At 42.0% G+C, this 26904-nt stretch overlaps 1 protein-coding gene across 2 annotated transcripts in view; it reads right to left on the bottom strand.

The window, feature by feature from the left end:
• SGCD (sarcoglycan delta) overlaps nt 1-26904 on the bottom strand; it is a 372537-nt gene that overhangs the window by 299467 nt on the left and 46166 nt on the right. The window lies entirely within an intron of this gene.

The following is a 26904-nucleotide window of genomic DNA, read 5'->3' as shown; positions in this document are numbered from 1 at the left end:
GGCTTCTGGAATGACTGCATGGGAAAGAGCCCACTCCTGGATTCCAGGTGAGTGAGAAACCCACCATTTTGTTAAGCCAGTGATATGGGGTATCTGGTACAGATTCTAGATGTTGCCTCACAGAATGAGGCACTTCTGTGAAGTCAAGGCTCTAATAACTATTCCTTCATATACAGGGGAACTCAAGAATATTTTAGACATAGATATTATACTTTTTTGTTATAAAATATAATCATTTTCAGTGTTCAAAAAGAAGACTGATTAGCTTACAACTAAAACAATTAAAAGATGAGTGAATTTCTAAAGTGAAATCAACACTGTGAAAATATAGAAATGGTATTTTCCAAACTGAATTATGTAGCTAGTTGGATGGCCTATGGTCACTAAGTTATAGAGAAATTCTGGGTTCAACAAATAATGAGGTCTTCTCATAGTATAAATATGTACGTACTCAGAGTCTTTATAAGCCAAGGCATGCTGTAAATCTCCAAGGAACGAACAAAATGGGTGTGGGGTGAGTATTGTTTCAGCTTTTCCCCATTTGAACGTAAATTCCTCATTTTCCAGAGAATTTCCTGGAATGAGTATTGTATGGAACACACTTTGGAGAATACTGACTGACCCGGTGCGCCATGAGTCTTGAGATGATTTTATAGAAATGAGTGACCATGTGCTCTCTCAAAGTTTCTGAGTGACTTCATCAGAAGCCAGACTAGGGGACAGTAGGTCACATTACCAATGCTTTAAGAAGTGTTTAAAAAAATATGAAGGTTATTGCTGGGACAATGGATGAAGTTTGAATATAGACTATGGATCTGATCATAAAATAGAGCAAATTTAACTGTTTTGATGTTTATTGTACTATACTTATGTAAGAAAATGCCTTTTTTTCCTTAGAAAATGTGTACTGAAGTATTTAAAAGCCAAAAGGCCTACTATCTCCAACTTACCCTCAAAAAGTTTTTTAAAAAAATAAAAGCATATATGGGGGTGGGTGGAGAGACAGAAGGAGAAGAAAAGAGAGAAAGGGAGGGAGAAATTAAAAGGGAGAGAGGAGAGGGGAAGAAAGGGATGAACGGTAAGCAAAGAAGGTAAAATGTAGATAATTGGTTAATGTTGGCTAAACGCCCTTTGAACTTCAAATGCGCTAGGTTTCTGTTGCTCTTGGAGGGGAATGACTGCAAACTCCCCAGCTGCTGATCAGGAAAACGACTGCTATCCTGCCACCCAGCCAAGCTGACTGGCAGTAATTACCCCACCGACTATGTCTGTGCTGTGTTGTGGCGGAGCTGGTTTGTTACTTCCTCCACAGCTCTGAAGATCCCCCAAAGCCAGATACTGCTATCAAGGCAGGCACGGATGGCCTTGTTAAACAGATGTCTGTGATGCAGTTTCTGGGTAAGGAAGACTCTCTGAGTCAAAAACATATTTTAGGCTAGTTGTTAAATGAAGAATCTGAACGCTGAGGATACTGGCTGCACTCTCGCATTTTGGACACTTCCTTTTGTCCTCCGGTAATTGTTCCCACTTCGCTTGCATCATTGCTCTCTCTCTCCTTCCATATGGTCATAGTTACCGCCCATTTTCACCATAGTTACTGCCTGCCACAAATAAAAATAAAATACCCATTCATGCACATCTTATCCTTCAGCTTCTATTCAATTTCTCTAGCCCCCTTCTCAGCAAAATATCTTGAAAGAGACTAAGGCTTTGGTTTCTACTTCTTTACCAATGTAACACAGGCTGACTGGTCTTCCAATACTCATCCCTCCATGATGAACAGTGGGTAGCACTCCATTCCCAACGGCCACAAACATTACACAAACCCAAATGAAAATATCCACAAAAGGAAGACAACATCTTGTGTTCTGAGTTAACAGTAGCACCCCAACCCCAACCCTCCCTTTGTGTGCCTCCTTTTACTGTGTAAATGGCTTTAAGGTAGTAGAAGGGGGTAGCATTCCAATTACAACAATTAGCCATTCAATTTCATTTGGTGCTAAAATTCTGTGGAAATTAAACATTATTATTATAGTCAGAGTCATGGCGATTTCTGGAAACTTAAGATTTGCTCACTGTAGCATTCTTTAAAATTAGGTCTAATTTCTTTTGGATAATAAATGCTTTCACAGAAATGGAAAGAATCCTGGTGAATTTCCAAAGTAAAATGTGTAATAGGCTCTTGTTAAATTAATTCTTAAACTGAGTGAATTTCCCAAATATAGGCTAGCCTTGGGCAGTCTTGATGCATTACTTACTTTTAAGTGATTAAAGGTTATTTCTACCAAATCAATAGAAGAAGCTATACTAAAATCAGCACTGACTGAGGATAGATGTAAAAATAACACGAGATCATGTTTCCTTGAAAGGTCCAGCAAAATTATGGAAGGTTAAAGAAAAAGAAATGAAAACCTGGAAATGTAATTGGATTGGCAAGTGTCTTCCCTTACAGATATCTTTTAGAGGAAATTATACTCTTCTCCAGTAAATTACCTAAAAAATATGAATACTAACACTAACGTAGATGAAACCTACTGTAATATCTGCACACCTAAGTTATGACTGTTTAGTGTACATTTAAACACCAAACACATCTAATGATCAAGAGTCTCTGTTTCATCCCTGTGGGATGGTACAAAAGAAGATGCGAATCACTACCTTTCTCTACATTTTGTAAAATGTCACCTTTACTAGGACTAGGACATCTCAGACTGAATACAGAAGGACAAGAGTGATACATGATTCTAGAAAGACAACAGAAGACTAAAATGCAGAACTCCTATCCAAAGTTCTTTCAGCTTAAAAGAGATGCATTTAGAATAAACAAAGTAAAATTTAATATCTAACAGGTAGTAAACTGCAGGTATATAGCACCCTAACAAAATGCTGAACACTGTTTTAAAGGCCTAAACATATTTAATTCATAGGAGGGAAAGTTAAGTCCCACAGTTCTAAGGTAACTATCTCAAATAACCCTGTCCCCTCAAAGCATGCATATTTTTCTCAATAAACTGTTACTCTTGCTTTCAAGGAATCATATATTGGTTGATGTGTATACATTGTTGACAAGGAATATAAACAAAATAGTCTACAAATGAAGATTAACTGGGATGCTCTATATTGTTACAATTTATGAGCAGCCCAAGGAGAAGGTGGTGAAATCTAAAAGCAATTTAATAGTATTCCATTGTATATATATATGTACCACATCGTTTTCATCTAATCATCTGTCAGAGAACACTTAGGCTCTCAGTCTTGGCTATTGTGAATAATGCTGCAATGAACATAGAGGTGCATATATACTTATGAATAATTGTTTTCAAAGTCTGGGGTAGGTGCTCAGAAGAGGGATTCTGGGTCATATGGTAGCTCTAGTCCTAATTTTTTGAGGAACCTCCACACTGTTTTCCATAGTGGCTGTGCTAATGTACATTCCCACCAATAAATGTAATAAAACAGAAATGAATGAGTGAATGAATGAATGAATACAACCTAAGATCACTTCTTGGAGAAGGTAAATGAAATGAGCCCTGTGAAGGGAGCGGAAAGGTTACAGGCGAGAACAAAAGTAAAAGCTACTCATTGTTGATACTATCAACCGTCTCTTCTTACTGCGTCACTGATCTCTTAAAAGGGGCACCAAAGTAAATCATGCAATTAAAGTAACAGAGTAGCACAGTGTAAAGATACTACAAAACATAAAATCCATTATGCTACACCTTTTGAACAGTCTTCAGTGATATATTTCCACATTTCACCATGTTCTTTAATTTTGCTCTTTTCTGTTATAATTTCATAGCTAGCTTATGTTCAGTGAAATCCCAGAAGAGATTACAAGCTCACTACTGTCAGCTCCCCGAAAGATGCCCACTTTTGCCTCAACTTCCTTGAGACCTCTGCTCGGCATTATTAATACTGTTTTGTTTTCTGATTGTTAAGAGAATTAAGGAAAGCGGTGCACTTTTACACTGACATGGGGATGTGGAAATGACAGCCATCAAACAATAACAGCTGGAACTGTTAGTTGTCACAAAAAAAGTTAAAATTCAACATATAAAAAACAGGTGGGTGTAGTCAATAGTCCTGTACGTACTGTTATATAAAAGTCAAAAATGTCCTCTAAGCATGAGTCCCAAAGGCACAGAGACTGAAGGAGCACATTCACAGGACCGTGACTACATCACCAAAGGGCAATGGGAGGATATTCCTTGAGAAATTAACAAAGCGGACAGTTAGCAGGGCAGCTTGACTAGGGGGCCGTCTAAGCTGGAGAAACTTTGTCATTATAGAGAGGGCGATTTGGAGCTGGTGACCGTTTTGAGGATGGAAGTGGCACCCAGAAGCAGCATTTGAGAAGGATTCGTCAAGCAGGGCCGTAAACATGGACGAGGAAGGCAAGGAGGACCCGGAGAAACATTGAAAAGGAGATAAACTGCCCCGGTGCTTTGACAGACAAAGTACTGACCCAGAGGCAGCGCTGCAAAGCCGGGATCTCCCAGCAGCTTGTGAGAGCCCAAGGAGGAGACTCGTGCTGTGAACCCAGGCTCATCGCCCTCCTTCTCTGCAGGAATGACTCCAGCACCAGGGACGCCGCATGCCTGACGCTTGGTCTCTTTCCTCTTCTCTCCTGCCTATGCCTCTCGCCCTGTTTTCCCGTGGCTTCCAAGAGGAAACCTTAACTCAGGGTCATTCATGTTCCTAATTTAGTACCTTCCTCCTGGCGTTCACTCCTGACAAGTATTAATGAAAGAATTAGGAGTGTTCCCTACATCAATCCTAAAACTATTGATCTCAGTATAAATAGTCTTCGGGATTATCTCACCTCTCGATTTACAATATAAACAATTACTCCTAAAAATAAACTTCTTCAAGGGCAAGTAAAAAAAAAAAAAAAATCTTGTTTTGCATGATGCTAACAGCAGAGGACTGCCTGATGGACTTGCTCTCAATCCTGCTTAAAATAATCTCCAGGCATGGCCATATACGCACAGTTCTCTGTATTTAGCAGAAAGGTAAAAAAAGGAATTAACATATTTGTAGTTGCAGGTTTCCTAAATAAGGGAAAAACATGCTCCGGGACTAGGGTAGGGTAAAAATAGAAACCTAAGCTGGCAACTGCATGTCATTTAAAAAAGTAATTGTTTTTCTTTCTTTTATTTCCTCCTCCAGTACATGAATCATCTACTTGCTGGTTAGCAAGTGGGGGAAAATATATAATAAATCCTCTGTTGGCCTCCCACAGAATCTTAGCAATCAGAGGCGTGTTATTTTTAAATGCATACTGCTTTGCTGACTACATTAGTATTTCACTCTCTGATCACTCTTGTTCTGTTGGTTCACAAAACCATCCCTGCCCCCACCTTTTTTTTGTTTTCAATTAATGTCATAAAATGATGTCTATTCAAAAAATCCCCCCTCCCCAAAGTACCATGTATTTACCTGCACTCTGTCTTGAAATATGTATGCTTCAGCCTTATACAATAGCTTTCATATTGACAATCCCATCAGGTGACAGAAGGGTTCCCATGTTGACATGTATTTACTAGAAATTTGTTTTCAGACACAATAACATCATGATAAGTGAATAAAGTGCGTACGTCATTCATCAAGCACAGACGTGCAAGAGAATAGTTACATGCCCTTTGTGAAATACTGTGCTAACTCTGAAATCACTCTTACACAGGCAGGTTACCTCGCCTCTCCAAGCCTCAGTTTCCTCACCTGTTACCCTGTGATAACAGTGTTGCCTTCCTGAGGCTCTTATGAGGCGGGCATGAGGTAAGGAGCATGAAGCTCCTACTGTCTGGGGCATACAAGGAATGTTCCACCTTCCTCACTAGCCACATGCATCTTCCTATTAGAAAGCTCTCCTCAACCCCATAGACCCCGCCCTTCCCAGAGCTCCTGGTTTCACCAGCTTCTTTGCTCTTTTTGGCATGGTCAACCAGGGCTCTCCTGCCACAGAGTTGTGCCTCGAAAGTCTGTGGTCTAATAACTAATTATTCGCAAGGTCACTGAGCAGAATCTGCAATCTTAATCTTGGATGATTTCTGGAGAGGAATAGACCTTTGAGGAAGGTGCCCTCTGAGAGTACCTGACTCAGGCCGTGAAATGCTGAATCATTAACAATCTAAAGCAGAAAAGAATTTAACCAAGTTAGACAACCAGTAATAGCTTGTGTGACCACGGGCCATGAGGACCATTTGGGTGTAGTTTAGACCAAACTAATGACTGTGAAGAGAAGGCACCTGAAAACAAGCAGACTGATTCAGCTTTTCTATTTCCATTTTCAAACCCATTTGGAATTTCTCTGGTGTGTCTTCCAAGGTTGACATTTTTTTCCCACACCAATTCGTTCTAATTAGTCAAATAGTTTTTAGCCTCCGAAGTCTTTTTAAAAATAGCTTTGCACACTGACAGTCCAGAGTTTGCAGAGCAGAAGAGCTTATGTTAGAAACTGACAATCTAATCTCCCTCCCTTTTTTAGATTTCTATTAAATGCTTATAAGGGCTAATAAGGTAAACATAAAAGAGTGACATGCGTGACAGACAATAGAGAGTGGTGAGGACTGTGGTAAAATGCAGGGCACATACATTTCTTCTAACGGCTTTCCATATTAACAACAACTGCAATAAAAATTGCCAACACTCTGAAGGTCCAATAACATACTCTGCTAGCCAGTTTTGGCCACCTACCAGTCCATAATTCTCCATCAAATCCAAGCCTTTCACTTCAGAAATGGAAATTGAACCCAGAGAACTTTAAGTGGGCTGTCTTAGGCCACATAAGATGCAGATCTGCCAGTAGGATCTCTTGATGCCTAATCCGAAACTCCCAACTTCCTTTTTAACATACTCCTATATCCTTAGGCGACATGAGGAAATGCAACACCATAAACACAAGTCTCCATGGAATATCATCTTCACAACTCAGTTGTAAGCTCTGGGGTGGGTAAAGAAATCATCAATTTACAGCACTTCTCCTGAAGAGGATAATAATCTGTTACCTCTTTTGTTAAACCTAAACCCTCTCTCATACACACAGTCACCCACAAACACATAAAGATCTTTGACCTGGGAGGAATCTCAGGCAGTCGTTTGCAGGCAGATAAAAGTGTTACTGCCATTAAAAAAATAAATAAATAAAGCATTAAAAAAATAAATTTACTGAGTAACAAAGAAGCCTGTCTTCTCGCTTTTTAGAATACAGGTTTTCTTTGGAAGAGGCATTTTATATTGTAAGATAAAATAATAATATCGTCGTCGTCGGCAGCCGTCCGTCTCAAGAGACGATGGTGTAGCTTCTTAAGAGTCTATCTGCACCGCCGAGAATGGCTGTGCAGTCCGACTCGGGAGTGACATGGTAGTATCTGTCTCCTCCCGTGTTGAATCGACATCTTGCGATGACGCTGAAGCTACAGAGCCTGGGCAGGGTAATATGGAGGGTCTGCTGTTGCCCATGCAGCAGACCCCCCCTCCCTTCGCAGCTGAAGGATCCAAGGGAAAGACGGAGTCAATACAGCTTGGCTTCAGGTGCGCCGCAGGAGTTGCCGGTGTTGACTATAACGTCAAACCGCCTTAGGGACTCCGGCTCCGGATTTTCTGTCGGGGTTTACTCCCTTAGCCTTTCCCCTGAAGAGGTATGCCACAAGGCAGCGGAGGTTTTTTGGAGTCAGAGTTTTCCTTCTCTGATGTACCCTGACTGGAAGATCGAACCAGCGACACTTAGCTCGCAGGCCGACGCTCAATCCACTGAGCTAAACCAGCCAGGGCAAAAATAATAATAATATAATCATGCGCAAAAGCATACAGTACAGACTATACAGGTTCAACACACTGAAGAGAAATCCCAGTTTCTGGTCTAGAAAAACTGAAATGAGTCTTAGTGCTTCTTGGGAAGCTACTCACTGGAGGGGAAAAAAAAGAAGTGTTTACAGTGCCAAGGACCTAAGAACAATGGTTTTCACATAAGGATACAGATTCCACATCATTTCTGAAGGTCAAACTTCGCTCAGATGAGTCATGCTGTTTATCCCTGGCACAGCGTTCCTGCTGCATCACCCAGCCCAGATGGCACCACCAGAAGCTATTTTGTTTACAGCAGCAACCATAGCAGAGCGGAAAACGCCAGGGTGGCTCCACCGCCGCTGAGCCTGCCCCCCAACTCCCTGCTTGGCTGTGGTTAGGACCCGTCACCACGGCGGCTGCGTAGCCCAATCCAGTGGGGGCCTTCCATACCATTCTTAGGAGGGAGCAGTGAGGAATGTCTTAATATCTCTTCCTCCTCCAAGACCTATGACTAAACGATGTTCTGCATGTTCAGATATACCACGAGGCTACGTGATTGCTTCCATCTTAGAATTAACAAATAATTAGATTCTTTTAAATTATTCTGAATACCCTTCTTGCATGTCTGTGTAGTGCTTTCTGTCTGTTGCTTTTGAATTACAATTTCATCCTCCCCGTCCCCAGGATGAGAAGAAATGCACTCTTAATGATTTTGGTTTTTCAATTCCCTAGTTCACATTTCACTTACCATCAAAGTGAAGACAGAATTGTAGCTTTTAAATTGTTCCTGTGGAACACAGAGACTTTTGCACAAATTTATGTCTTCAGGCTTTCCTCCCTGCATCCCCTATGTACCCCTTTTGGGGCTTTATAGATGCAACCTGGTATCCTGGATACCAGTATTTAGAATATTTTACATATTATACCTTTTTTTTACATGTTTATAATTGCATTTCATAATTTTCAGAAGACGTTTAAAAATGTTTCATGTGTCAACAGTTCCAAAGTTTACCCACAAGTCATTTTATATCCCAACCCTCTCATTTTGGGGTTCTTACTTTGTATTTAGTTTTCATCTGGCTGAAGCAAACAGGGAAGGCAGAAGGTTTGTTTTGAAAGCATCTTGGTTTTTGTTTTACAAGGTAAACAACTTCTCTGACTACATTCTTGGGATGCATTGTTCTCTCCAGAAATGTCTAGATATTTCCTTGTTTACTGCTTTCCTCTAAAGAAGACTCCTTTGATCAGCATGACTTCTGTTCTTTTTAAAGAGTTCTTTGTTTTTACATGGAAACATATTTTATCTGGATGTATCTGGATGTGGTTGTCACTTCTTTTATCTGGCTCGCAGTGAAACCTTATAATGTGTATGTCCAGCTCAGAAAAATGTTCCATTATGTCTTTGAAGTGTTCGTCTCAGTTCTAGTCTCCTCCTGAAGAATTACTGTAGGTTTTAGAAATTTCTATAACTCATTCTCTTTCCATCATTTAGTCTTTATTTTCTTCTGCTTTATCATTTTTCTTCCTTATTCATTCTGGAAAAGTAGTTCATTTTAATTCTTCACTTAGCTGATTTACTTTTTGTCGGTATGAATTCTTTGCTAATAACAAAGTCAGTTTTAATCCTGTTATTGCCTTTTTAGCTCCTTACACTGTTTCCTGTGTCGTTTTCCTTCTTCTACAGCCTGTTCATCTCTGCCTGCACCATCCCTACGGAGTTCCGTTCTTCTTCCAGGGAGAAATCCCAATGGCCGTTCCCTCTTCTGCTACTGCCCACTCCTGGTTTTCTAAATCTTCCTTCTGGTTTGTAAATTAAATCATGTTTAGCAGTGTGCTTTTCCTCCACACCTTCAAGATAATGTTCCTGTTCCTTGTAGTTTTGTTCACAGGCTCTGTGTTGCCTCCATTCCCACAAAGAGAAAGACCTACACGGCCCTCTGCTGCTCTCGGGCGCATGCACCGGCTCCGTGGGCACAGGCTGGAGCCCTTTCTCGTACCCATAGCTCCAGGTTTCCTCCAGGTGCCAGGAGCTCTCGTCGCCCCCACTCCGAACAGTGAAATTCATAAATTCCCAGTCTGTGCGGCTACTCATGTCTCCAGTACCTTCTCTTGCAAAACAGGATCAGCATTTACCAAGACACAAAACATCTGGGCTCTGTTCTATTTCTGGCTGTTGTACTTTGGGGACTGGAGCCTCTCACTGGTTTGTGTATATGTACATATGGATGTATATTTATGTGCATGTATATGCATGTACATGAGTATATGTATGTGTCCACACATGCGTATATATGCATGTGTTTGCCTATCAACATGTGCATTTGTACATGTGTGCACCTGTATGTACATATATTATGCTATGTCTTTATACATATGCATGTACGAATTGAAGAGCAGATTAACTCAAAAAGAGCACCCGTGAAGGGAAAAAATGGACATGTTTGTCTTCCCAGTTGCTGCTGGTATTGGATTTTGCATCTAGGGCACAAAAATGGGTCAAATGATAAAGTGCCTCTTAGGGAACCTCTGGTAAGGGGAGGAATTCTTGATTTTCAATGTCATAACATACAGTAGCTTTAATTATATCCCTCAGTGCAGTTTCATAAACTCTGAAAGTCTATAAAAATTCCTCTAAGACTCTGGTGTAGAGACTGACTGTCATCCTGAGTTTTTGATAATGAAATAATTCCTTATGTTCTGTGTAGCTTAGACATTTCAATAGGTAGTTAAGAGAAGGTAAGTAAGATGCCATTTTAAAACCAGAAGTCCCTTTTTTACATCTCCCCATTCCAGATGTTTACCACTTTAAAGATAAAGGCTAAACGAGATATAACTTGGTTCTTCATGACTTTGAACCTCTCCATTTTATCAACACGCACCATGATGCCGAGAGGGGATGAGTGGTGTGCCCAAGGTCCCAGAGCTTGGGACAAAGCCCAGACCACAACTCAGTGTCTTGACTTTAATAATGATAAGACTCTACATGGGCCTAGAGAGAAAATGGTAATGATCGCTACTTAGAGAAAGCTACCAAGTCTGTGTGTACTCTTGCTTTGCCAACCCCCAGGGAAACAGGAGGAGGGACTCTCATTACTCTTGAAGCACTGTGCCATCACTAACAAGCCAGCTCCCATTTCTTATCCTCTGAAATGAGCAAACACCCCACAAAGGCAGGCAGGCTGACTTCGTCCAGGTAGGCGGAAACGACCTTCCTATCATGTGTGTACAAGACTAAAAAGACTCTACAGAGTGTTTGAAAGTCACACACATACTGGATTTCTCTTTTTTCCGCTGCTTACAGCTAACTGCAACCTAGAGATGACCAAAGGTTTTTCAATTCATGCCACAGCCAGACACTTTTCCTTTCAAGTATAAGCCATGCACAGCCCCCAAGCCAATTCTGCAAAGTGCCAGATTCTTTCTAAATATTCCCGTGGATTTCATTATGCATTTTGAAAACTGTAGCCCTGAAGCGAAAAGATAGGCACTGAAAACACATTCCTTTTGAATTGATTCTATAATACTGGTCCTTAATGAACCTTGGGGAACTATAACGAGGGCGAGCACTTTACAAATTCAAAATTCACATACACTGACCATCTTGAGCGAAAGTCACTGTCGAGTCAAGAGGTTTCCCAGGCTTTAGCTCATACAATCCCAGTTAATACATAGCCCACTAGCTATGTGAGATGCACCTATGATCGTCTTCCCAGCATCCTCATCACTTCTCTTAGGATGACCCTCATTTTCATTCTGCTCCCGTAACCCCTGCATAGCCCATGGGCCGTGGGTACCAGGGTGGCACTAATGACTCAGGCCAAGGCCAAAGTTCATTATCTCACTCCTGGCCACACTGCCTGGTCCAGAGATGGGCATGCCATGCCATCCACATCAGTGAGACAGGAGGTGGGTTTTGCTGGGTGTTCCTGCTAAAAAGCAGCAACTACCCCCTTCCAGAAAATGAACAAGGAAGAGAGAAAAAGGGTGAATTTCACCATCCTTAATTTATGTGCAAGACTTATTAGGGAAATGATGAGGGAACTAATAATAAAGTTTAACTGCCAATCAAGTGAGAAGGCATGTTTTTAGAGAATAATTCCTTGGGATTAAATATGGCGTTCTAAAGACCTCTGCAAAGGAAATAGCTCCTGCAGCAAGCGAACTGGGCTCAGTGTATGGCAAAGTTATCATTCTTCTCAGGAAGAGAAATCCTGGAAATATCAGGAGGTTTAAAAAATAATAGCTATTCTTTTTGACATTTAGCTGATCAATGTAATTTGAACTGTCATTCAAATAGACTAAAAAAGTCTAGGTAACTTTATGAGAAGCAGTGAGCTTAGGCGAACATATCAAAATCATATTTCTATTTATTTGTTGTTGGCTTCCATCAAAACAAAAGCAATGCTAGTCTACTATACTTTTTCATTGCATTTTCAAAACATGAAACATGGGTTGCCAAGGTAATCACTGACTTCCATGATAAAAGTCATAAATCAAAGGAAAGAGTAATACTTGTAGAATTGTGCAAGGTGATTTAGCGTTGCCAGAGAAGGCTAGGAATGTAGATAGCCTAAAATATGACATTTAGAGGTCATCAGAGAAAAGGTTCTGTTTGCATGAAAAGGCTACTTATGCAATTAACTAATATTAATTATTCTTGCATTTTATAAACATAGCACATATCTGGATTTTGGACTAATTAAGTTTTAATTTAGTTTAGAAAACTAAATCATATAAACCTTTAGGAGAAACCCCTGCTAATCCATTGAAAGGAGAGGTAAAATCATAGATTTTAGGAACCATTTAGAGAAACAAACAATTTAGGAAGGCTGGAAAGACAGAAATGACAGTCAATTATCCAAGATGTGAAGCCATATTTAGGGGTTACGCTGTCCTTCATTTTCTCAAGAGTATCCCTTAATTAAATGCAAATAATCAGAAATAGCAATTAATAGATTGCTATAATTCCCTGATTAGATAGTGGAGTCCATTTGCAATACTTTAAGGCTGCTGTGGACTCTGTGAAAAACCCAATGGAATGTATATTCATAAACTGCTCTCGAATGTATTCGTTATTGAAAGTTTTCCATAATGGTGCTATCTCAGAGGTTAGCAGCCATCACACCATCACCACTATGTCTAGGACATTTGGACGATCAATCTCCCTTGACAGATAGGGATAGTGACTTTTAATAGACCAACTACAGGCACAGGCCTTCCAAGAAGGCAAGACTTTTCTAACAACCTTTGTAAGCATCACATGATACAAATCATGAACAAGCCAATACAGGTCAAAAAGGCCTCTTCTAAAGGGCGGCGTGCACAGCAGGGGCCTGAGTGCAAGTGTGTTGCTCTTTCCTTCCCTTGTAGTGGGGGCGTGCCTTCTTACAGTGAAGACTGAATGGCAGGTCCCCCCCTCTTCCCACTCTACGGACACTGTCTCCCGTCGTCGTCGTCGACAGCCGTCCGTCTCGAGAGACGATGGTGTAGCTTCTTAAGAGTCTATCTGCACCACCGAGAATGGCTGTGCAGTCCGACTCGGGAGTGACACGGTATCTGTCTCCTCCCGTGTTGAATCGACATCTTGCGATGACGCTGAAGCTACAGAGCCTGGGCAGGGTGATATGGAGGGTCTGCTGTTGCCCATGCAGCAGACCCCCCCTCTCTTCGCAGCTGAAGGGTCCAAGGGAAAGACGGAGTCGATACAGCTTGGCTTCAGGTGCGCCGCAGGAGTTGCCGGTGTTGACTACAACGTCAAACCGCCTTAGGGACTCCGGCTCTGGATTTTCTGTCGGGGTTTACTCCCTTAGCCTTTCCCCTGAAGAGGTATGCCGCAAGGCAGCGGAGGTTTTTTGGAGTCAGAGTTTTCCTTCTCTGATGTGCCCTGACTGGAAGATCGAACCAGCGACACTTAGCTCGCAGGCCGATGCTCAATCCACTGAGCCAAACCAGCCAGGGCTGCGGACACTGTCTACTCCATGCTTTTCCCCATCACGGCCTTTGAAATTGCCTCTTCCTCTGCCTGGAAGGTCCCTCAGGTCTTTGCTTGGTTGTCTCTATCTCATTCTTCTGGCTTCTACTAAAATTCACCTCTCCAGAGATTCCTACGGTGATCTATATCTAAAGCAAGCCATCGTCACATCTCTCTATTTCCTTCCAAGGACATAACACAATAATACATGATTATTTTGTTTACTTAGTAGTTTGCATCTGTATAGGCTGTCCCATTCACTCGAATGGTCATGCGTAGTTCCCTCTGTTTCACACTGTTTTAAGCTGAATCAGCAATAATGTGTATGTGTAACATACCATAGTGACTGTTCTTCTAAGAGCAGTGATGAACTTTCAGTCACACCCACATGATATATGCTTTCAAGACTCCATTAGTCATTCTTTAAAATGAGCTTATGACTCTACGCTGAATTTTAGCAACTGAATCATCCCCTCCTCTTTGTAAGGCAACTCCCCAAGTGTTCAAGCTGACAGGAGTAATCACAAGCATTTGCTGGGTGTCTACCATGCTTTACTTCCTGGTTATCTCCAGTCTTCATTGTACGAATCCCTTTACTACAGACGAGTAAGCAAGGCTCACAAGAGTTAAGCTACTTTGCCAATATCATCTGGCTCATCAGAAGCAGAGCTGAGGTTTAAACCCAGTTCTATCATCTATAAAGCCTATTATAGGACCCTGCCCCCCCCCCCCAACATCACATTTTATCACACATCAGAATCCTTCCAAAGCATCAGTTGAACCATGGCTGCAGAACAACTCTGGACAATGAGAACATGATGGAACATGAGCCAAGAAGATGGGAAGCCTGGACTGAGAGGATCTGCTCCAACATAAATTAAGTCTGTGCGTGGTGAGTCCTCTTAACCCCTCTTAGTTCAATATGTGTTTTGTCCCATATGAAAGAGAATCAATGAGGTCCGTTATAAAACACAAAGACAATTCTTAATAAACTGTGTGGGAGGCATACCACCAGCTGGAGTTGAGAGGCAGTCATCCTAATAGGAGGGCATTTCAAAAGCTCTGGAAACCACTGCATCTTAGGGGTACTACAGACCCTCAGCATTCTTCATGTGTCCTGCTGTTGACTACTGGAACCATCTCAATGATGTCATAAGCATGAGGACTGGGGGCTCTTAGGAATACAGACAGTGATGTCTCAGCCTGCAGAGTATCAGGGGAGCATGAGAGCACAGTCATTAAAAAGTTCTGGGTTCAAATAGGCTTCCTATCCCAACTCTGCCACTCACTGCAACCCTGGGAAAGTGACTTGACCTGTCTTCTAAGTCTCAATTTCCTCATTTGGAGAAAGGGGATAATTTTAAGACCCATCTCCTAGGGCTGTTATAGGGAATAAACAACATACCCTATGTAAAGTGCTTGGCACCATGCCTGGCACAGAATAAGCTCTCAATACTTATCATCTTACTAATGACAATCTATTTGCAAATCCTTCAGTTAATGTACCTGAAAGTGGCCAAATACTGTTTCGTGCCAATGAAGAATGCAAAAGACTTATTGTAAACAAGCTTCCTTTTTTCTAATGCAGAAAGTATTTGTATTAAATGTGAGGAATTACAATTTGTTTTTATCCATATAGCCGAAGTCCCTAATTCAACCACATGTAGGCAAATGGTCCAACTGTCATGATGCATCCTTACTTCTTTTCTACTTGTAATTCTCCTTCTCTTTTCCCTTTTACATGTTTAATTTTGGACTCCCACAAGTATTACGTAAGTGCATTCTCCTTGCATAAGTCAACAGAATGTGGTTAACAAGGGAAAGTCACCCTCCACTTGTCTTACCACCCCCTCTCTCCCAGTACATCTAACTGCACCCGGCTTCCCGCCCCCCGAAACCATTATCAGATTTTCTGGGAATCCAGATACAATGTTTTCTAAACCGTCATCATCTTTGTTTCCTTTGTCCAGTTTCACTTTCTGTATCTATTAATCACTTGTCTTGAAAGTCCGCCTTTTGATCATGCCAAATCACCCCTTCATACATTCCTATAGTGGCATGTTTACGTTGGTTTGTTTCATCGCATGAGGATTTCCTATCTCTCCGTTGCACAGCAAGCTCACGGGGAAGGGAGTGCCTTCACCTTTGCTCACCATTGTACCTCCAACACCTAGGACAATACTTGGCTCACAGGAAGAGCTCCACAAACATTTGTTGAGTAAATGACTGTAATTCATTCGTTAGGCTGTCACCAAATAGTAATGAGAGTAATGAAAGATTTGAAGAGTTGAGAATATCATATAGGAACCATTCACCTAATTGGGACCAGAAAATTATTTTTTGGAGGAAACCACAGAAGTCAGACAGAAGCACAAGGCTTCCCGCCAGTGAATAACAAGGCACACATTATCCTGCTCCATGACACCCTCCTTGCCAAGAAATGCAATGTCACTTTCACTAAGAATATCTGAAATTTCTTAAGTGAACTATAAATCTTTCATTTCTAAAACAGCAACTAACTATGTACGGCATGAAGGTGGTTTAACTCAGTGAGAGCATGTATGTCCCAAATGATCATTTTTCTTTATCTTTGGGTTTTGGGGAAAGGACTTGGAATTTTTATCTTGGAATTAAGAGATTTGTCAGAGAGAGAAAATATACTGCTTGCTTCATCTGGCTGATTACAGTCTTGTGTATTAATGGTCAAAATTCCCTGATATTGGTCAGCCCAGACTTGATGGCCAGGTAAGGGACAAGAACGTGCTGAGCTTTCCATACATTCGATAAACACTGGCTTCCTAACTTGCTTGAGTCTGCAAAGCGCAGCTGTGGCCAAGCTCCCTGCTCATTGGTTGTTCTTATCTAAAGTTGGGAGGTTGACTGTAGTACTTACCGGGCAGGAGACCTTAAGCAGATCACTGAGCCTCAGCTGCTCCTTCAATCAAAAGGGTAAAATTAAATTACCCCTGTGTTGTCTCTGCCTTGTGGCGCTTGTAAAGAATCATATAATGCAATAGACATGAACAGGCTTCCTTAGGTGCAAAGAACTCTCACAAGCATCAGGATGTTTTAAGAGGGAAGAATAGAGTTTCATTTTATTTTTTTTAAATTGTGTTTCTTGGAAGATGGTAGGCACCTAAAAATACTGTTGTAGTGATTATGTCAACATGGTGATAACGATTTTGTGGAAGTTTTTACTGTTGGGTTTTGAGGAGGGAAGCATCCCTCAGGGCTCCATCCCAGCGCCTGGTTATACAAGGTGCTTGGTAAGTGGGTTTTAAATGACTCAGTGCTCTACGGAATTATTTCCTACTGGAGAAGGCTTCAACTGACCCATGGCCTTTCTTATTTGTTCTTCATCAATAAGCACTTACTTACAAAGCGTCAACTATGAGAAAATAGAGTTTTAAGAGATGGTAAGTTCTCCACTTAACACATTTGGTTGATAACTAAAAGCTGACCAAAATCTGCAATTTTATTACACAAGCATTACAGTTAGGAGGCTTCTCCACAAATAGAAAGGGGATACTCCTGCCTAGGAATTAACTCATCTACCAAAGCAACAAGCAGACCATTCACCATGGCTTGGTAAAGTCAGAAAAGAAATCCAAAAGGCAACCAAACCATGATTTTTATAACATGGGTGCCAGTTATGTAGTTAGTATGGCTCCTTAAAGTAGCCATAAGGCTAAAGCTACCTAAGAGTTCACCAGTATTAAGGTATTTTAAAATGCCCATTCCTCATCAATCCCGGCTACAGCCTAACAATTGCTGCCATTGAACATTATGCAATAAACACATTACTGGCCACGACATACTTTATTTTTTGAGAGCAAACATTTCCAAAGCAAGTTCAAAACATAAACTTTCAAGTTAGACATATCTGCATCTACACACTGATCCTTTTACTTACTGGCTGAAGAGGCTGGGAAGGTTAAGCAAGTTCTCTGCGCTCTGGTTTTCGCATTGTGAGGAATAAGAGAGAGGACGCAGGCAGGGACTCAGCACTGTGCTCAGTGTAAGGGGTGGCATTTGTGTGGCTAATGGCAGCTATTGGTATCATTGTGGTGGATTGTACCTTCCAAGGATTATGACAACACTATCTCTGTATTACTTCTCCATGGCTTCTGTAACAAATTGCCACAAACCTGATGGCTTGAAGCAGCAGAAATTCATTCTCCCTCAGTTCTGGAGGCCAGAGGTCTGAAGGGAAGGTGTCGGCAGGACGACACTGCCTCTGGAGGCTCTCGGGGAGAACCCGTTCTCTGCCTTCCTGTCCTCCAGAGGCAGCTGGCGTTCCCCGTGATCGCAGTTCTGCAACCTCTGCCTCTAGGGTCACACAGCCCGCTTCTCTTCTCTGTCAAATCTTCCTCTGCCTGACCCATAAAAACAGCTGTCATTGGAGTTAGGGCCCAACCAGATACTCCGGGATGATCTTCTCACTTGAAGATCCTTAATTTAGATAAGGCGACATGCACAGGTGCCAAGGATCTTTTGTGGGGGTTGGGGGTTTCCATTCAGCCTCTATAAAATCCCATCCTACATGTTTTTCTAGAATCTTGCAAAATCTCCTTGTACAGGTGGTGTCTTTGTGCCATCCTGTGAATCTCAAAAGGATTCTGGGTCTGCCTTGACCAGCATAGTGAAGTAGAAGGAAGGCTACCTGATTTCTGAGTCTGGGTCCTAAGAGCATGATGCACTTCTATCATTTAAGTGGAACACACTCTGGAACCCAGTTACCATGAGGACAGAAAGCCCCAGTTGCCCCACAGAGGGGCCATGTGTTCTGGCTTGCTGAGGTCCTAGCTCACAGCCAGCACCAGCGACTCACACGGGTAAGTTAAACACGCCTCCTGATGACTCCAGCTGTTCAGACAACTTCAGCCTTGGACTCTCCCCACCTCAAGTCTTAGATAGATATTAGGGAGTTCAGAGAAGCCATTTCCACTGGCCTCTGCCCGAACTGGAGATTCCTGAGCAAGATAAATGATCACTGTTCTACTAAGCCAACTAAGTTTTGGGGTGGTTTGTTGGGTAGGGATAATGAAGTCAATTATTCATTAGAGAACTGAATCGATTAAAATTAAAAATTAGAAAAGGCCCATGAGATGTATTTCCTAGCATTAAGCATCTTGGACTTTTATCTGAATGCAGTGCGAGCAAACACACACACACTTCTAAAGGAAAAAGTGATTCGCTCTCTCTCATTCTGAGTCAGCGAGTACGGAAGGACAGAGCAATGAGACAGAGGAACTATCTGAGCAATGGAGGACCTCATATACCACCTGTTCCAAGCTGCCTATTTTACATATTGGGAGAATAAGATTCAGGAGTGGTCCCCAACTCTCCCCCTCACTACAGCTCTTCTGCCAACAAAGGGCCACCTTGCTCCTCACACGCAAGACAAAAATACTTTCCCTGTCTCACAGAGTTAATTTGGGGCCATTTGTTCATCAGATTTTGAGACACTTCTGTTAAATTGAGTTATTTAGCTTGTTTTCTTTCCTACCCTAATCTTATGGCTTCAGGTTTTAAAAACTGTCTAGGCCAGAGAGAATGAAGGCAAACACTGTTTTATGGAGAGGAAGGGAAAACTTCTTTGTTCCAGGTCTTAGCTCGCCCTTCAAGGCCTTTCTAAGAGATAGGTCAGTCGACTGTAGACCTGTTTTATAACTAAGAACTTTCTGCAGTGATGGAAATGTTTTATATCTTCTCTGCTGGTGATGGTACTAGTAACCCCAGATAGCTGCTGAATGCTTGTGGTGTGGCTGATATCACTGAGGCACTGCATTTTTGTGTTAATTTCAATTCCATATTGTGTTATAGTATTCTCTCTCTTATGGCGGGTATTACGTTCTAGACCCCCCTGCAAAGTAGGAGCCTTACATTTATTTTACACTCTTAAACCTATATAACTTTAACAACATACATACACAGTACCGCAAAATCCCGTGATGTAGTGAAAAATCTGCAAGAAATAATTAAATATAATATTTTTAAAAATCCCTCAATACAGTGAGGCCGCGATAAGTGAACCGCGATATAGAGAGGGACTCCTGTATTTAAGTTCAATTCTATATTGGACAGTGCAGGTCTAGCCAAAGTATTTGCAGAGCCACCTTGACTTAGAAATCCTAATTAATGACTCTCAGGCAACCCAGCTGAACTGAAACCTCCTGATAATTACTGGATTATTTTCTACAGCCTGGATAAATCCCTGTCAGCTGTGGAAAGACTGACCCTCATGGTAACGTGACCCTTGGGATTTAGAAATTCTCTCCTATGATTGCTTAATGCCGCAGTAAGAGGGACGAGATTTGCAAGACATGGTCACAACTTCCAATTTCTGAGAGTTATTTAGAGTTCACAGCTGCATGACTAATTAGACCTAAAAATTCCATATGTGAGCAGCTATGTGTGATACATTGAAGACAGCAGTATTTCCAGGGAGATTTTCTGACATCCTCTATTTTTCTCAATTCTAGATGCATAAAAAATAAATTTTGAGTGTATGAAAACTCTAATAGTGGCAAAGGTCATGGATATGATCCAAATAACAGGGTAGCGTTGCACAGTAATTTGTTTATAATTGGCTCTCAAGCTTCCCAGTGTGACCTCTCAAGAGTATAATTTGCATCCTGTTGGACTTGACCAGTGTCACCTCCCTTCCTCTCCTCCCCACCCCGTTCCTCTCTCTCCAGAGCCCCGCGCTCTCAACACTGGGACCACAGTGGCTGAGGCTTTGCAGCCAAGTTTAAATCACCACTTCCAGGCTACCATCACGGTCTTTCTCTGCATGAAACACCAGTCAAAAGGCCTTATCCATCCTTTCACACTCAAGAAGTCTTCCAGGGCCTTCTAGCTTTTGCTGATTTCTACCTCACACTCCCTTAAAATAGGTGTCATTTTTTGGAATGCATTAAAATTACACACATTTTTTTCTCCTGGTAATTATAATCTATTAAAGTATAGGATTTTCATTATTATAATTTTTAGTGTCCACACAGACTACAGTGTCCTACACAAATAGTGTGCTTGAGGGGTACTGACTGAATTGAAATAAATTTGCCCAATAAATTGTATAAATTGGTAGCAACCTTGGTCTGTGCACTTTGCAGCAATTACAATGACTAAAATAATTTGCATTTATGCAAATATATAAAACACAGCGAGCTTCAAACAAAACAGGGCATTGCAGAGCCATATCCCAGGTGTGCTCATGGGGCACATTCGATTTTTGTCTTTTGTTTTTCTGCAATTTTCATGCCACCTCAAAAAAATAACACCGTGGCAATTGTTCCGGTTGATGTATTTGAGCTAATGGATAAGAAGAGACCGCGGGAGTCAAAGCACAGAGGATGGAAGCGTGATGCTCTCCATCCGGGAAGCCTTTCCAACCTCCCAAGTGAGGCTGGCATCTGCGCTGAAGGGGAAGCGCCTGCTACATGCAATACATTCACTAACTGTGTCAAAGGGAAAGTATACTAAAGCCAGGAACATCATTTTCTCTCATTGGCTAAGCAAATCTGTACTAACTAGGATGATGCCCCATGCTTCTATTCTGTTTCATACTCCACTATTAACTTTCTCTTTCCATGTAATTAAAATGTAGCAGGTAGTTGATAACAGAGGAGGGAGTGTCTATATTAAAAATACCTTTTCGTAGTCAAATTCAAGCACTCATCTCATTTACAACCTGTCTACTTTAATAAATCTACTAATACTTCATTTTAAAGCAATATAAAGCTCTATTAACCCATCTTTACACATTTTAATTTCAAGTGATTGCCTATTCATATTTTTGTCATTCATTTATTTGATAAACATTCTAAGTATCTGATATGTGCTAATAAGCAAGGTGCTTAAAGCTACTGATACAAAGATGAGTAGTGTAGTGTTAGTGTCTTCTGGAGCTCACAGCTGACTAGAAGCAGCCAGGAAAATAGTAAATGCAGTACTGCCTGCCCGCCCCCACCTCCCACATAGCACCAGGTACAGCAAACACTAAAACACAAAATGTCAGCTAAATTGGGGGACTTTGGAGAACACATGAGAAAAGCTTAAAAAGGAGGAAGAAGATTAAATGTGGATGCTATTTGGGAATGAATTCTGACCTCTTTAATGGGAGGGAAAACCTAGCCGGCCTCTCAAGGAGCTACACAGCTGCAGCCTCCTGGGCCATAGCTGGTGGGCATCTCACTGGGTCTGTAGGCAACCAAGGGAGCGCCGCTGTGATGTGGGAAGCCTTCCGGGCCAAGGCAGTCCCCTCTCTGGGTTTTCACCTGGGTAACAGGAGACTGGGACTGGTAGAAGGCAGAGCTGAAATGGAAAGGTCATTGTAGAGGCAAGGTCAAAGGCAGACAGAATCATGCTCAAGTTGAAAGGAAGAGGAAAACCTCAATAAACACAGGGAGCTCATCAGTAGCACAGCAAGGGCATAAGGAACCTGGCCTGCAAACAGAAGAGAATGTTCCAGGACAAGATTAATGCCATGTGGTCCAGGAAAGCCAGGGGATAGACATCCCCAGAGGAGCCCTGGCTCCTGACATGCTTGGAGTCCCACACTGTGAGGCCCACCCATGCTTCCATGCCCTCACGCTCCCAACCCTTCCCTCTCCCCTTCCATGGCATGGGTACCCTCACTCCTCTCTACCTCAGTTAGCTGGAGTGGGTCACAATTCCTTGTATCTCCACCACAGAGATGATGTGTCAATGTCCTGAGGATGGAATACACTGGACATTCTCTCTGTCTTCTACCGTTTCACAATGTGTCCCATTTACAAGTATTAGAATGTCTCCCTCTGACCCTCAGTGGATCTTTATCTTACTGTAGGGTAAATAAATCATGTTTTAGACAATGCACTGAACAAATTCAATTTGTCTTCATAAAAAGTACTACTTGGGAAATGGGCAGCATGGTGTACTGATCAAGAGCCTAGGCCCTCGAGCCAGACTCCCCTGGACCACATTCCACCTTTGTGGCTTGCTGATGGCGTGACCTTGCGTGAGTGACTGCACTTCTCTGGGCCTCCAATTCCCTGTCTGTAAAACGTGGGTAACAGGGGTGCCTATCTCGTAGGGTTTTTAGGAGGATTCTATGGGAAAATTATAAAGTAAGTTCTGTAGAAGGTATTATTAAATAAGTGGACATCCATGTCTTACATAATCACAAACTCAATGGTTTGAATTTTGTCATTTTGATGATTATATAAAGAGAAACAGAAGTTAAGAGATCTATAAAACACAGGTATAGATGGTTATACTCATTGAGGAACTACCATGTGCCCAACACTGACCACATACTTAAATGATTTCAGGTATGTGGTCTGCACCAAGGCAATTGGCAAATTAACAAACATGTAATGAAAGCCAGCTGTATACGGGGCATTAGTTTGAGGCTAGAAAGTGAAGAGTACAAAATCCCTGCCCCTGAGAAGCTTCCAGCATGGCTGGGGTGCTGAAGCTGCGTCTGGCAGTCTTGCTATCTACTTTGGTTCGATCATTGGCAGAATGAGGGTATCCAGTGAGGTGGTTCCCGAGGTTACCATTTCATCTAACCGTGAACGACTCCGTACTCACCCCGGACTGAAAGATCATGCCACCTATTGATCATCCCCATGCCTCTTACGTTTTGCTACTTATTAACCACTTGCACTAAATGATGATATAGATGATCGATCCTATAGTATTTTGGGAGGTCTTGGAGGTCAAGTTCTTTGGACTGGCTGCTAGAAGGCATTGGCAGAAGCAGAAGCTCTTTACAGAGTGAGGTTTCACCTGGTCAAGGCAAAGCCCAGAACGCAAAACCCTAGTGTTCAAACAGGAAGATGCCCTGCAGTCTTAAAGGGCACCAAGTCAACACATTCATTTTTATGCTGAGCCCCAGCAACAAGGTGATGTGGTTCACGGCTGGCTACGCGTCCAGGTCCCTGGCACTAACACTAGGGCTTTCTGTGCTGCCCCACAATGTAGCAAACTGGCTAACACACCAGGATCCAGAGTCAGACTGCTTAGATTCAAGCCTTCACTCTGCCACGTTAGAGCTGTGAGATCTCAAATCAAGTTCCTGAGCCTCCCCCGTCCCTTGTGAAGTTGGTAACACAGCAGTACCGATCCACCCAAGGATTATGTTAGGTGACACTTATTAATTGCAACAGCACAGTATCTGGCACGAAACGAACCTTCAAAGAATGACGATGATGATGGTAGCAAACACTCACGTGACGTGCCTACTATGTGCCAAGCTCCATTCTAAGCACTTTATGTTCATCACCTCATTTACTCTTCACAACCATCCTACGAAGAGACAGGTATCGCTCTTAATCCCAGCAAACTGCAGCACAGAGAGGTTGAGAAACTTGCCAAAGTAGCGAAATGCAAATTTGTACCTAGAGCAGCGTCTCCAGAGTCTGAGCCCTTAACCACTACACACTACGGTGTGGGGTCGCTTGTGACTTTCCGTTGCCAACACCGCGTCTTCCTGTGCGTCAGAGGCTGCTACGAATGCTTAGCGTGAATTAACTCACCACATTTTCACACCGGTCTGTGACACAGATATTATTATGATGTTTAGAGTTAATGTTTACATAAACACAACAAGGAGATAAAACAGAAGGGAGAGACGGGACGGACAGAGTCACCAGCTACAGTGCAGAGAAGTGAGATAAGGACGGAGCAGTTGGCACTACCGGGAAACTACTCAGGGCAGAAAATGTCAGTAGACACCTCAGATGGGACAGAAATGTGTGCTTGCATGACACAGGTGGACAACAAATATAAGGAAGCGTTTTGCCAGCTGCAGAGTTTTGCTGAAGAACCAGATCCCTGGGGCAATGAGGAGGTACGGTGTAGCGGTGTAGCGGAAAGGGTGGGGCTTTGAAGTTAAGCCCTATTCCTTTTGCTTACTAGCTGTGTGTCTTTCAGGAAGTAACTCCACTTTTCTGAGCTTTGGGTTTTCTTTTACTAAATTAGAGTTGTTGTGAAAGTTAAGTGAGGCGTTTTAAGTGTCAAGCACAGCGATTAGCACACAACAGACGTGTGATAAATAGCAGTTCCTTTGTGCAGCGTGGTGTGGAATAAACTAGGACAGGCCGGCTTATGGGTCTTTGCGGTGTCAGTAAACCACATACTTCTCCACTTCGGGGAAAACTGAGGGGAAGCATGTAAACTTGCTGTCCTACCTAGTAATGAACACGTGAATATCCTGATAAAAGCAAGGGAGAGCAACGTCACTTTTCTCTGATTTACATCTGGGACGAAAGAAAACTTGGTTGGATGTCTGCCAGTTACAATGGAAGGACTGTTCCAGCACATATCCTCGGGGACGGCACAGCCAGCAACGGCAAATCCTGGATAGCCAGCCGTGGATAAATTGCCAAGTTCCCAGAAACACTCGGATGACGACATTCTCTTGGTTCGTGATTACTCAGAGGGTCTGATTATAGTGTGAGCTTTCCCAAATCCAAAATTACTGAATATTCCAGATGTACAAAATTATCACTCTTTCCTATTGGCAGTATTTTTAAACCCCTGCAGAAAATGCTTAACTGTCATCTCGTTGATTTCCTTTGCTCTTTCACCCCAACATTCTCCACTCTAACACTGGTTAGTACCTTCTTCGTTTTGAAGATCTTCACTGTCAGTAAATTAGTATTTGGAGAATAGCATTATAATTCTAAAAGAGTATGTCTTACACTGGGATTGATGGGAGAATATGCTCTGAACTTGCAGGAAAAGACCAATTTTCTGACACTTCAGATCTATTTGCTCAACTGCATTACTGTTATAAAAGCGCCGATTATGGCCAATAATGGCCTTATTCTCACCTCAGTAAGTACCTGGTTTGGTAAAGCTTTAAGAACTCTCAACTTTGGCCATCAATTTAGTTAACTATGGGAAATAGCCTATTTCATCTAGATCATTACTTTAATGTCATATTGCTCCCTAAGCTTGCGCACGCTCAGAACGAACTGTCTCTAAAATACATTTAAATACACCTCTCGTAATTAGGCCTGCCCAATGAAATACGCACTAGGAACCATATTTGTATAACATCACAGTTATCAATACTTGAGTTCATATTCACCACACTTGCTCCTAAATCTTTCAGGTTTTATAAATTAACTTCATGCCAAACTAGGTAAAGGTAACAAAAATAGCTCCAATAGGGGGTTCAGGGGACATAGGGGTTTCAGTTCAGCTCCAATGGGAAGGAACGGAATTCTATCTTGCTTTCTGGGCCCCATGTTTCAGCCAGAATCTGGGAGCACTCCAGGATGTCTCTGAATACCTCAACTCCCACCTCCAACCAGTAGATGGTTCGATGTGTCCATTCCACCTTTTAAATGTCTTTTTGAATCTTTATTTTCTATTTATCACTCTACCTTCAGCCTTCCCTTATTTAATACTGTAATACAGATGCTTTTCCATTTTTCAAGTTTGTGAAACACAAAATAAAAACATCACAGAACATGCACATCAACAAATGGCGACTGTGAGCACTTGGACTTGAAACCAAATGGACCCAGGACAGCCTGAAGAGCCCTAAACCCAGATTAAATTTTCTCATTATACAGCATTACATCCTCATCCCCACAAGCATTCAGGCCACAAAGCTGATCACATCTCTCTCACCTGCTTCAAACACTTCTCTGAATTTCTGTCTACTAAAAAAAAAGTCCAAGTCCAAAAAGTGTCTACTGAGTCTAATTCAGAAACACAGGCTCATGTGCTCCACTTGTCTAGGGCAACGATTTTCAACCTGTGAGCTGCAAGAATTTTTAAAACATGCAGTACCTGCCTCGTTAGTCAGGAGCACTAACCTCTTTCCCCTTAGACTGTCAAATTTAAAAAAATGACAACAGCCAACGCAATAATAGCCGTCTGGTGTGAATGAATCAAAATTACACCTATTTCTTTTTTATCATATCGGCACATTCTTTGTTGTGCCACAGAATTTTAGGAATTAGTTTGTGTGTGCCATGAGATCACAGAGGGTGAAAACTGCTGGCGTAGAGCGTAGTACCTTGAACCCTTGACAATCCCAGTGGATACTGACCCATAACCTCTTCCAAACTTAATGGTGTAGTACCAAAGACTATATTTTTCAAAGAATGGAACTATTTTTTTCTCCTCAAGAAAGAAAT

This window comes from Furipterus horrens, unplaced genomic scaffold, assembly GCF_987537825.1.
Source record: "Furipterus horrens unplaced genomic scaffold, mFurHor1.1.pri manual_scaffold_10, whole genome shotgun sequence".
Taxonomy (NCBI): domain Eukaryota; kingdom Metazoa; phylum Chordata; class Mammalia; order Chiroptera; family Furipteridae; genus Furipterus; species Furipterus horrens.
Note: the sequence above shows the minus strand (reverse complement) of the source record. Positions and strands in the feature narration are given on the sequence as shown.